The 12,632-nt window shown below is 38.6% G+C and overlaps 1 protein-coding gene across 50 annotated transcripts in view; it reads right to left on the reverse strand.

Moving 5' to 3' along the window:
• Nucleotides 1-7,703: 7,703 nt before the first annotated feature.
• Nucleotides 7,704-12,632, reverse strand: part of LOC118379041 (fibroblast growth factor 5) — a 32,884-nt gene continuing 27,955 nt past the window's right edge. Inside the window, exons 3-9 of one of the 50 annotated variants that reach the window (XM_052479676.1) lie at nucleotides 9,484-12,632; nucleotides 9,296-9,389; nucleotides 9,139-9,232; nucleotides 8,991-9,084; nucleotides 8,879-8,925; nucleotides 8,503-8,549; nucleotides 7,704-8,276 (exon numbers count right to left, since the gene is read on the reverse strand). The exon at nucleotides 9,484-12,632 is cut by the window's right edge and continues 1,465 nt beyond it. The gene's annotated coding sequence lies outside the window, so the exon portion shown is untranslated. The other 49 variants (XM_052479674.1, XM_052479673.1, XM_052479669.1 and 46 more) reach the window with 49 other exon arrangements.

Genomic DNA, 12,632 nt, shown 5'->3' on the forward strand with positions numbered 1-12,632 from the left:
TAAGACTTTACTATTAACATATTCTACCTCACAGAGATTAGAATACACTGTACAGGGTTCTAAGACTTTACTATTAACATATTCTACCTCACAGAGATTAGAATACACTGTACCGCTTCTAAGACTTTACTATTAACATATTATACCTCACAGAGATTAGAATACACTGCACCGCTTCTAAGACTTTACTATTAACATATTCTACACTCACAGACTTTACTATTAACATATACACTAGAATACACGCTTCTAAGACTTTACTATTAACATATTCTACCTCACAGAGATTAGAATACACTGTACCGCTTCTAAGACTTTACTATTAACATATTCTACCTCACAGAGATTAGAATACACTGTACCGCTTCTAAGACTTTACTATTAACATATTCTACCTCACAGAGATTAGAATACACTGTACCACTTCTAAGACTTTACTATTAACATATTCTACCTCACAGAGATTAGAATACACTGTACCGCTTCTAAGACTTTACTATTAACATATTCTACCTCACAGAGATTAGAATACACTGTACCACTTCTAAGACTTTACTATTAACATATTCTACCTCACAGAGATTAGAATACACTGTACCGCTTCTAAGACTTTACTATTAACATATTCTACCTCACAGAGATTAGAATACACTGTACAGGGTTCTAAGACTTTACTATTAACATATTCTACCTCACAGAGATTAGAATACACTGTACCGCTTCTAAGACTTTACTATTAACATATTATACCTCACAGAGATTAGAATACACTGCACCACTTCTAAGACTTTACTATTAACATATTCTACCTCACAGAGATTAGAATACACTGTACCGCTTCTAAGACTTTACTATTAACATATTCTACCTCACAGAGATTAGAATACACTGTACCGCTTCTAAGACTTTACTATTAACATATTCTACCTCACAGAGATTAGAATACACTGTACCGCTTCTAAGACTTTACTATTAACATATTCTACCTCACAGAGATTAGAATACACTGTACCGCTTCTAAGACTTTACTATTAACATATTCTACCTCACAGAGATAGAATACACTGTACCGCTTCTAAGACTTTACTATTAACATATTCTACCTCACAGAGATTAGAATACACTGTACCACTTCTAAGACTTTACTATTAACATATTCTACCTCACAGAGATTAGAATACACTGTACCGCTTCTAAGACTTTACTATTAACATATTCTACCTCACAGAGATGAGAATACACTGTACCACTTCTAAGACTTTACTATTAACATATTTCTAAGACTTTACTATTAACATATTCTACCTCACAGAGATTAGAATACACTGTACCGCTTCTAAGACTTTACTATTAACATATTCTACCTCACAGAGAATTACCACTTCTAAGACTTTACTATTAACATATTCTACCTCACTGAATACACTGTACCGCTTCTAAGACTTTACTATTAACATATTCTACCTCACAGAGATTAGAATACACTGTACAGGCTTCTAAGACTTTACTATTAACATATTCTAAGACTTTACTCTAAGACTTTACTATTAACATATTCTACCTCACAGAGATTAGAATACACTGTACCGCTTCTAAGACTTTACTATTAACATATTCTACCTCACAGAGATTAGAATACACTGTACCACTTCTAAGACTTTACTATTAACATATTCTACCTCACAGAGATTAGAATACACTGTACCACTTCTAAGACTTTACTATTAACATATTCTACCTCACAGAGATTAGAATACACTGTACCGCTTCTAAGACTTTACTATTAACATATTCTACCTCACAGAGATTAGAATACACTGTACCGCTTCTAAGACTTTACTATTAACATATTCTACCTCACAGAGATTAGAATACACTGTACCGAATACACTTCTAAGACTTTACTATTAACATAACAGAGATTAGAATACATATTCTACCTCACAGAGATTAGAATACACTGTACCGCTTCTAAGACTTTACTATTAACATATTCTACCTCACAGAGATTAGAATACACTGTACCGCTTCTAAGACTTTACTATTAACATATTCTACCTCACAGAGATTAGAATACACTGTACCGCTTCTAAGACTTTACTATTAACATATTCTACCTCACAGAGATTAGAATACACTGTACCGCTTCTAAGACTTTACTATTAACATATTCTACCTCACAGAGATTAGAATACACTGCACCGCTTCTAAGACTTTACTATTAACATATTCTACCTCACAGAGATTAGAATACACTGTACCGCTTCTAAGACTTTACTATTAACATATTCTACCTCACAGAGATTAGAATACACTGTACCGCTTCTAAGACTTTACTATTAACATATTCTACCTCACAGAGATTAGAATACACTGTACCGCTTCTAAGACTTTACTATTAACATATTCTACCTCACAGAGATTAGAATACACTGTACCGCTTCTAAGACTTTACTATTAACATATTCTACCTCACAGAGATTAGAATACACTGACTTTACCATATTCTACCTTCTAAGACTTTACTATTAACATATTCTACCTCACAGAGATTAGAATACACTGTACCGCTTCTAAGAGACTTTACTATTAACATACTTTCTACCTCACCAGAGATTAGAATACACTGTACCACTTCTAAGACTTTACTATTAACATATTCTACCTCACAGAGATTAGAATACACTGCACCGCTTCTAAGACTTTACTATTAACATATTCTACCTCACAGAGATGAGAATACACTGTACCGCTTCTAAGACTTTACTGTTAACATATTCTACCTCACAGAGATTAGAATACACTGTACCGCTTCTAAGACTTTACTATTAACATATTCTACCTCACAGAGATTAGAATACACTGCACCGCTTCTAAGACTTTACTATTAACATATTCTACCTCACAGAGATTAGAATACACTGCACCGCTTCTAAGACTTTACTATTAACATATTCTACCTCACAGAGATTAGAATACACTGTACAGGGTTCTAAGACTTTACTATTAACATATTCTACCTCACAGAGATTAGAATACACTGTACCGCTTCTAAGACTTTACTGTTGACATATTCTACCTCACAGAGATTAGAATACACTGTACCGCTTCTAAGACTTTACTATTAACATATTCTACCTCACAGAGATTAGAATACACTGACTTTACTATTAACATATTCTTCTAAGACTTTACTTTATTAACATATTCTACCTCACAGAGATTAAGATATACACTGAATACACCTGCTTCTAAGACTTTACTATTAACATATTCTACCTCACAGAGATTAGAATACACTGTACCACTTCTAAGACTTTACTATTAACATATTCTACCTCACAGAGATTAGAATACACTGTACCGCTTCTAAGACTTTACTATTAACATATTCTACCTCACAGAGATTAGAATACACTGTACCGCTTCTAAGACTTTACTATTAACATATTCTACCTCACAGAGATGAGAATACACTCACAGAGATAGACTTTACTATTAACAATACACTGTACCGCTTCTAAGACTTTACTATTAACATATTCTACCTCACAGAGATGAGAATACACTGAATACTTTACTATTAACATATTCTACCTCACAGAATACACTTCTAAGACTTTACTATTAACATATTCTACCTCACAGAGATTAGAATACACTGTACCACTTCTAAGACTTTACTATTAACATATTCTACCTCACAGAGATACACTAGAGACTTTACTATTAACATATACACTGTACCACTTCTAAGACTTTACTATTAACATATTCTACCTCACAGAGATTAGAATACACTGTACCGCTTCTAAGACTTTCTAAGACTTTACTATTAACATATTCTACCTCACAGAGATTAGAATACACTGTACCGCTTCTAAGACTTTACTATTAACATATTCTACCTCACAGAGATTAGAATACACTGTACCGCTTCTAAGACTTTACTATTAACATATTCTACCTCACAGAGATTAGAATACACTGTACCGCTTCTAAGACTTTACTATTAACATATTATACCTCACAGAGATTAGAATACACTGCACCACTTCTAAGACTTTACTATTAACATATTCTACCTCACAGAGATTAGAATACACTGTACCGCTTCTAAGACTTTACTATTAACATATTCTACCTCACAGACCGCTTCTAAGACTTTACTATTAACATATTCTACCTTAGAATACACTGTACCACTTCTAAGACTTTACTATTAACATATTCTACCTCACAGAGATTAGAATACACTGTACCACTTCTAAGACTTTACTATTAACATATTCTACCTCACAGAGATTAGAATACACTGTACCGCTTCTAAGACTTTACTATTAACATATTCTACCTCACAGAGATTAGAATACACTGTACCGCTTCTAAGACTTTACTATTAACATATTCTACCTCACAGAGATTAGAATACACTGCACCGCTTCTAAGACTTTACTATTAACATATTCTACCTCACAGAGATTAGAATACACTGTACCGCTTCTAAGACTTTACTATTAACATATTCTACCTCACAGAGATTAGAATACACTGTACCGCTTCTAAGACTTTACTATTAACATATTATACCTCACAGAGATTAGAATACACTGTACCGCTTCTAAGACTTTACTATTAACATATTCTACCTCACAGAGATTAGAATACACTGCACCGCTTCTAAGACTTTACTATTAACATATTCTACCTCACAGAGATTAGAATACACTGTACCGCTTCTAAGACTTTACTATTAACATATTCTAAGACTTTACTATTAACATATTCTACCTCACAGAGATTAGAATACACTGCACCGCTTCTAAGACTTTACTATTAACATATTCTACCTCACAGAGATTAGAATACACTGTACCGCTTCTAAGACTTTACTATTAACATATTCTACCTCACAGAGATTAGAATACACTGTACCGCTTCTAAGACTTTACTGTTGACATATTCTACCTCACAGAGATTAGAATACACTGTACCGCTTCTAAGACTTTACTATTAACATATTCTACCTCACAGAGATTAGAATACACTGTACCGCTTCTAAGACTTTACTATTAACATATGGCACCTCTTCTTCTTATGAAATGACCTGCTCAATGATGTAATTTCTTCACAGCAGAGCTGAGGTGAATTTACGAACACTGAATTTGCAAATATGTTCTATCTGAGATACGGAAAGTTTCATATCAAACTAAACTCAAAGTCTTCCCAGGAAAAAACAAAACCCCAATTCCTCAATTTATGTTTATAACTTCATCTAGCCAATAACATGCAGATGGTTCCCAGCAGACGGTCTGCAGAGTAAATCGTATGATAGTTGTGTTGTGTTACTCAGAGCAGAATAGAAGCTTGTGGTCTTGGTATGCAGTAGCGGCTCCTGGCTGACTATAATTGTGTACGTCTGACAAAGCCTTCTCAGTGGAACATCAATTCCCTGTGTTTTCTTCTTTTAACTTCTTGGCGCACCCATCCCGTTAGCGGGATCATTTTCGTCAACATCCGCTGAATTGCAGAGCGCCAAATTCAATTTAAATTACTAAAAATATTTCATTTTCATGAAATTACAAGTGCAATATAGCAAAACACAGTTTAGCTTTTTGTTAATCCACCTGGAGTGTCAGATTTCAATAAAGCTTTACAGCGAAAGCAAACCAAGCGTTTATGTGAGGTCATCTCTCTCAGCCGACAAAACATTTAAAAAAGCTAGCAGCGAAGTAGATTGGTCACGAAAGTCAGAAAAGCAATACAATTAATCGCTTGCCTTTGATGATCTTTGGATGTTTGCACTCACGAGACTCCCAGTTACACAATAAATGTTCCTTTTGTTCGATAAAGATTATATTTATATCCAAAAACCTCCATTTGGTTGGTGCGTTTTGTTTAGTAATCCACAGGCTCGTGCAGGTCACGAAGGGCAGACGAAAATTCCAAATAGTGTCCGTAAAGTTCGTAGAAACATGTCAAACGTTTTTTATAATCAATCCTCAGGTTGTTTTTACAATAAATTATCGATAATATTTCAACTGGACAGTAGCTTTTTCAATAGGAGAGAAAGAGAACATGTCTGCTCCAAGCTGTTGGCGCATGCAGAAGTCTGGGGACACCCAGCTATGCACTGACGCGATGTGATCGTTCTCACTCATTTTTCAGAATAAAAGCCTGAAACTATGTCTAAAGACTGTTCACACCATGTGGAATCCATAGGGAAAGGAATCTGGTTGATATCCCTTTAAATGGAGGGAAGGCATGCAATGGAACAGGGAGGTTTCAAAATAAGATGCACTTCCTGGTTGGATATTCCTCAGGTTTTCGCCTGCAATATCAGTTCTGTTATACTCACAGACAATATTAATATTAATATGTTATGGTGTTGAACTTAATTAGAATCCTCTGTTGAACGGAGAACTAGGTGATGAAACATGCATACCACTCAGAATAGATTATTACTGCTTTACTGATTAAGTTAGCTGGGAGAGAGAGGAGAGACAGATTGGGGATTCTCAGAAGAACAAGAAAAATAATACTTTATCATCGATCGTTCTTTTCACTTTTTTAAACCCCATCAGACTCTCTGGTTGTCCAGTTAATATACGCATGTTTTCGATGACCTGATGACACCTGTCCGGATGCCCACCCCGAAGAGCCCTGCAGGGGAATGGCCGAAGCCAGCTGTGGTGTCGGCGTTGATTGGATACCCTCGTTAGTGTTAGACAAACTGCTTCCTGTCTCAGGATGAGGCACAGGGGGGCTAGAACCATGATGGACAGTTGCACTGGGGATACTAATCCAATTCTGGGAGGCTAAGAATCCCACTATCCCATAGATCAATGCTGGAAGCTGAGCATCACTCAAAGCAGAGACGTTTCCATACATTCCAGCTGGAGAACACAAGCTAATTTCATTGGCAGTACAGTATGATACCGTAGTGTATTTCCAGCCACAGCTGTCTTCTGCTAGATAGTTTTCCAGTAATTACCTACATACGAATAAGCCCTTCATTTGTAAATGATTTGAACATGTTTATTTGAATCATCATTCAGAACGACACATTCAACTCTTTGGGACGTACATATATGATGTTTCCTGTAATCTGACGACTTCCTAATAGAGATTTACATTTTGCCTCCTTTTTTCGACACTGGCACTCACACTTCAATACAGTACAATACATCTTATAAAACAAATATCAGGTACAAATATGTTTGCATAATTTAACATGATAAAAATAACGCTTTACTTAGACATTTTTCCTGTAAGTGTGATAATACTGTATATTGACTCTCAATGTACAGGTACATGTAACTGCCAAAATAATGGAAACACATGAGTAAATGAGGGATACAAAGAATATTGAAAGCAGGTAATTCCACACAGGTGTGGTTCCTGAGTTAATTAAGCAATTAATGTCCCATCATGCTTAGGGTCATGTATAAAAATGCTGGGCAGGCCATTATTTTGGCTACCATGGCTTGGATGACATTGTCTCCATCCACAGGGCAGAAGTGATCACTGAATGAGCATGAAAACGACGTAAACCACATGCTATGGTGGTCTCATTTATCACGTCTCAATCCAATTGAACTCCTATGGGAGATTCTGGAGCGACGCCTGAGACAGCGTTTTCATCAACAAAACACCAAATGATGGTTCTCGTCCCTCCAATAAAGTTCCAGACACTTGTAGAATCTATGCATTAAAGCTTTTATTTAAGACACTTTATGTTGGGGTTTCCTTTATTTTGGAAGTTACGTGTATTTCCCTTGTTTCGTAACTGACTGATAGTAACATATATTTATGTACATACACATACTGTAGCAAGCAATAGATTTACCTTTAGTCACATTCTATATTAAATGTTTATATTTCATAGATAAAAAAATAATAAAAAAACTATAGAAAAACTGTCTTTGGGACTTGATCTCATGACCATTATAAAACATAAAACACACAAAACATATAACAGAGACCACACGCTTCTAATAATCTGATGTTAGAATTCCTTTGAATGAGGATGATGATGATGATGATGATGTCTGGTATGAATACAACACAATCAACGTTGTTTCCACATCATTGCAATTCAATTACATTGAAACAAAGTTGAATAGATGTTGAATTGGATGTCTGTGCCCAGTGGGATTCGTCATATGTTGTGTAGATGCCTAGGAGTTAGCCTAGAGGGACAACACAGTTGTATAGCATCCAGAAGACCTGGGTTAGCCTAGAGGGACAACACAGTTGTATAGCATCCAGAAGACCTGGGTTAGCCTAGAGGGACAACACAGTTGTATAGCATCCAGAAGACCTGGGTTAGCCTAGAGGGACAACACAGTTGTATAGCATCCAGAAGACCTGGGTTAGCCTAGAGGGACAACACAGTTGTATAGCATCCAGAAGACCTAGCCTAGAGGGACAACACAGTTGTATAGCATCCAGAAGACCTGGGACTAGAGGGACAACACAGTTGTATAGCATCCAGAAGACCTGGGTTAGCCCAGAGGGACAACACAGTTGTATAGCATCCAGAAGACCTGGGTTAGCCTAGAGGGACAACACAGTTGTATAGCATCCAGAAGACCTGGGTTAGCCTAGAGGGACAACACAGTTGTATAGCATCCAGAAGACCTGGGTTAGCCTAGAGGGACAACACAGTTGTATAGCATCCAGAAGACCTGGGTTAGCCTAGAGGGACAACACAGTTGTATAGCATCCAGAAGACCTGGGTTAGCCCAGAGGGACAACACAGTTGTATAGCATCCAGAAGACCTGGGTTAGCCTAGAGGGACAACACAGTTGTATAGCATCCAGAAGACCTGGGTTAGCCTAGAGGGACAACACAGTTGTATAGCATCCAGAAGACCTGGGTTAGCCTAGAGGGACAACACAGTTGTATAGCATCCAGAAGACCTGGGTTAGCCCAGAGGGACAACACAGTTCCAGAAGACCTGGGTTATAGAGGGCATCCAGAAGACCTGGGTTAGCCTAGAGGGACAACACAGTTGTATAGCATCCAGAAGACCTGGGTTAGCCTAGAGGGACAACACAGTTGTATAGCATCCAGAAGACCTGGGTTAGCCCAGAGGACAGAGGGACAACACAGTTGTATAGCATCCAGAAGACCTGGGTTAGCCTAGAGGGACAACACAGTTGTATAGCATCCAGAAGACCTGGGTTAGCCTAGAGGGACAACACAGTTGTATAGCATCCAGAAGACCTGGGTTAGTTGTATAGCATCCAGAAGACCTGGGACAACACAGTTGTATAGCATCCAGAAGACCTGGGTTAGCCTAGAGGGACAACACAGTTGTATAGCATCCAGAAGACCTGGGTTAGCCCAGAGGGACAACACAGTTGTATAGCATCCAGAAGACCTGGGTTAGCCTAGAGGGACAACACAGTTGTATAGCATCCAGAAGACCTGGGTTAGCCTAGAGGGACAACACAGTTGTATAGCATCCAGAAGACCTGGGTTAGCCTAGAGGGACAACACAGTTGTATAGCATCCAGAAGACCTGGGTTAGCCCAGAGGGACAACACAGTTGTATAGCATCCAGAAGACCTGGGTTACGAACCAAACCAGTCTTCAAAACTATCCAACCCCCCTCCTCCTCCTCCTCACAGTTTTCCTTCTACACGGACAGCGGCTGTCTGCCTTTATGCCATCCGATACACCTATGGCTTGAGCCTTCTCCAAAACACGGCCCTTCTAGGCATCTTTATCCCATGGAACTGTCCTCCAGGGAGGAATTCCTCAGGCCGCAGGGTCATGACAGGGGATTTTTCTCTCGTGACAGCCGGCTGCTAAAATATAGGATAGTTCTGATGGACAGTTTACTACTTGATCCCCCCCCCAGCTGTTCAAGACCCTGGAGATCAACTAGTCACTTTGTCTTTTTAGTTGGCCCGATTAAAGGGATGGTTCACCCCAAAACTGAAGTTTGTCTGATCTTTTCATACCCTAACAGTGATCGTGGGACGTGGATTTCAGATGACTTTTGAGAAGGAAGAAAACAACAACCTTGTGTGAACTTGGTTTAGACATGAACAATCTCATAGAGATTCAAGAGTTTTTCACAGAAGGAGAACAATACCTCCTAAAAAAGGGGGTAAGAACGTGAACCACTTCGTAAAAGCATTTTCCAAAACCCAAACCATTGGTAACTGTCACGGATCCCTCCGGAACTTTCATTACACACACCTGTCCCCTGTTCCCACCGATCAGTACCTGTATCAGTGTGCCCTTTGGTTTCCACTGGGCTGTCGATTATTGTTACAATGTCCCTTGGTGCGTGTGAGTACCTATGCTGTGTGTTTTGGGCTTTCGTGCCCTTGTGGATTGAGCAGATGATTACAGGTCTCGTCCCGTATGATAATCATTGTGCACTTGTGTTATTTATTCAAGGCACTCCTCGCTCTTTTGTTTCGGGTCAACCCTGTGTTTTGTAAAAGTGTTTGTTTGGTCATCGTCCCCTTGCCTTTACACGGGACATTCTGTCATTTGGGCTTAATAAAAAACACTATTACGCATTCCTGCGCCTGTCTCCTGACCCTTCACGCCAACGTGACAGTAACATCAAAGCTTTACAATTACAAAACTCAACGGTTGCATTTGACATCCCTTTGGTTTTGAACTCACTTTACATACCTGTACTGTATGACAACAGGAATGCTTCTAATAATGGAAAAGTCAAAGTTCAGAAAAATAAACACGGAACAGAAGTCCTGTTGATGTGCCCAGAAATCCATCCAACCTTGGGCTGAATATTTTCCCGGTATTTTACAAATCATCCATCTAGAGAATAAATAACTTTTTTTCCCCGGGTAACCAGGTATTTTGCGCCCAAACTGGAAGTTCTAAAGCAAGGGATGTCCAACTCATTCCATGGACGGCCTAGATGACTGTTACTTTTTTCTCTCATTTCAATTAAGACAGACAACCAGGTGAGGGAAATTCTTTGCTAATTTAGTGACCTTAATTCATCAGTCAAGTAAAAGGAAGGAGGGAAAACCTGCAGACACTCGGCCCCTCCTTGGAATGAGTTGGACGGACTCTAAAGAATATATATGAATATGTCTGGATTTGATTAGAGCTTTGATCGGCATGATAATTCATACTCAATGCTACCTGAGCCCGATGGCCTACAATTAAATGCATTTTATGAGCCCAAGCCCCAAAACGGCCAAATGATTGTGCCCGTTATCGAATAAATGAACATGATAGACGATACTGCACATTACGCTCAACAGAAAAACAGAAAAGCCCATAGATGTAGCTAGCTATATACTCTCTTGGCTAAATAAATGGAACTAGCTCTAGTAGGTTAATCTTTTTGAGTGTGAGCTGTATTACTGTACTGTATTGTATTATACTGTGTTATATAACTGGAATTACGCACCTCGTTCTAAACCATGAAGTTGGGAGAGAACATACGATGCTGGTGCAGGACATGCAGCCTAAAAAGTTACAAGTATAGGCTAGTGAATTTAATTTTAATCTAGAAATATACTAGGGCCTATTTGGCATTTTTAGAAATAGTAGGTTGACTCACATATATAGGCCAACCTTTCATAATATTTCCGCTAATGTTGTACAATGTTCGTATTCGCCTCCCTCCTCTTTCTGTTACTTAATTACTTTCTCGCTTTCAACAGTTAAATTAAATACGTTTTGTTATCATCATCATTGTAATGACATGCTTGAATAGGACTATAATTATACCGAACAAAAATATGAATGCAACATGTAACCACTTAAACAATTTTTGACTGAGTTACAGTTCATATGAGGAAATCAGTCAGTTGAAATCAATTAATTCGGCCCTAATCTATGGATTTCACATGACTGGGAATACAAATACGCACCTGGGAATGCCTTAAAAAAAAGATGGGCCTCACAGTGGGCCTCAGAATCTCCTCACGGTATTTCTGTGCATTCAAATTGCCATCGATAAAATGCAATTGTGTTCGTTGTCCGTAGTTTATACCTGCCCATACCATAACCCCACCGCCACCATGGGCCACTCTGTTCACAACTTTGCCATTGGCCCAACACTCTACATGTTGCATTTATATTTTTTGTTCAGTAAAGTGTTGGTCCCATGTTTCATGGGCTGAAATAAAAGATCCAAGAAATGTTCCATATGCACAAAAAGCTTATTTCTCTCAAATGTTGTGTACAAATTAGTATTACATCACTGTTATTGAGAATTTCTCTTTTGCCAAGATAATCCATCCACTTGACAGGTGTGGAATATCAAGTATCTGATTAAACAGCATGATCATTACACAGGTGCACCTTGTGCTGGGGGCAATAAAAGGCCACACTCAAATGTGCAGTTTTGTCATACAACACAATGCCACAGCACAAACCACACCAGCACATGACCCCAGCCCAGGACCCCAGCCCAGGACCCTAGCCCAGGACACCAGCCCAGGACCTCAACCCAGACCCCAGCCCAGCCCAGGACCCCAGCCCAGGACAACAGCCCAGGACACCAGCCCAGGACCACAGCCCAGCCCAGGACCCCAGCTTCTTCACCTGCGGGATATTCTGAGACCAGCCACCCGGACTGCTGATGAAACTGTGGGTTTGTACAACCAAAGAATTCCTGCAC

The sequence above is a fragment of the Oncorhynchus keta genome, chromosome 25 (assembly GCF_023373465.1).
Source record: "Oncorhynchus keta strain PuntledgeMale-10-30-2019 chromosome 25, Oket_V2, whole genome shotgun sequence".
NCBI classification, from domain to species: domain Eukaryota; kingdom Metazoa; phylum Chordata; class Actinopteri; order Salmoniformes; family Salmonidae; genus Oncorhynchus; species Oncorhynchus keta.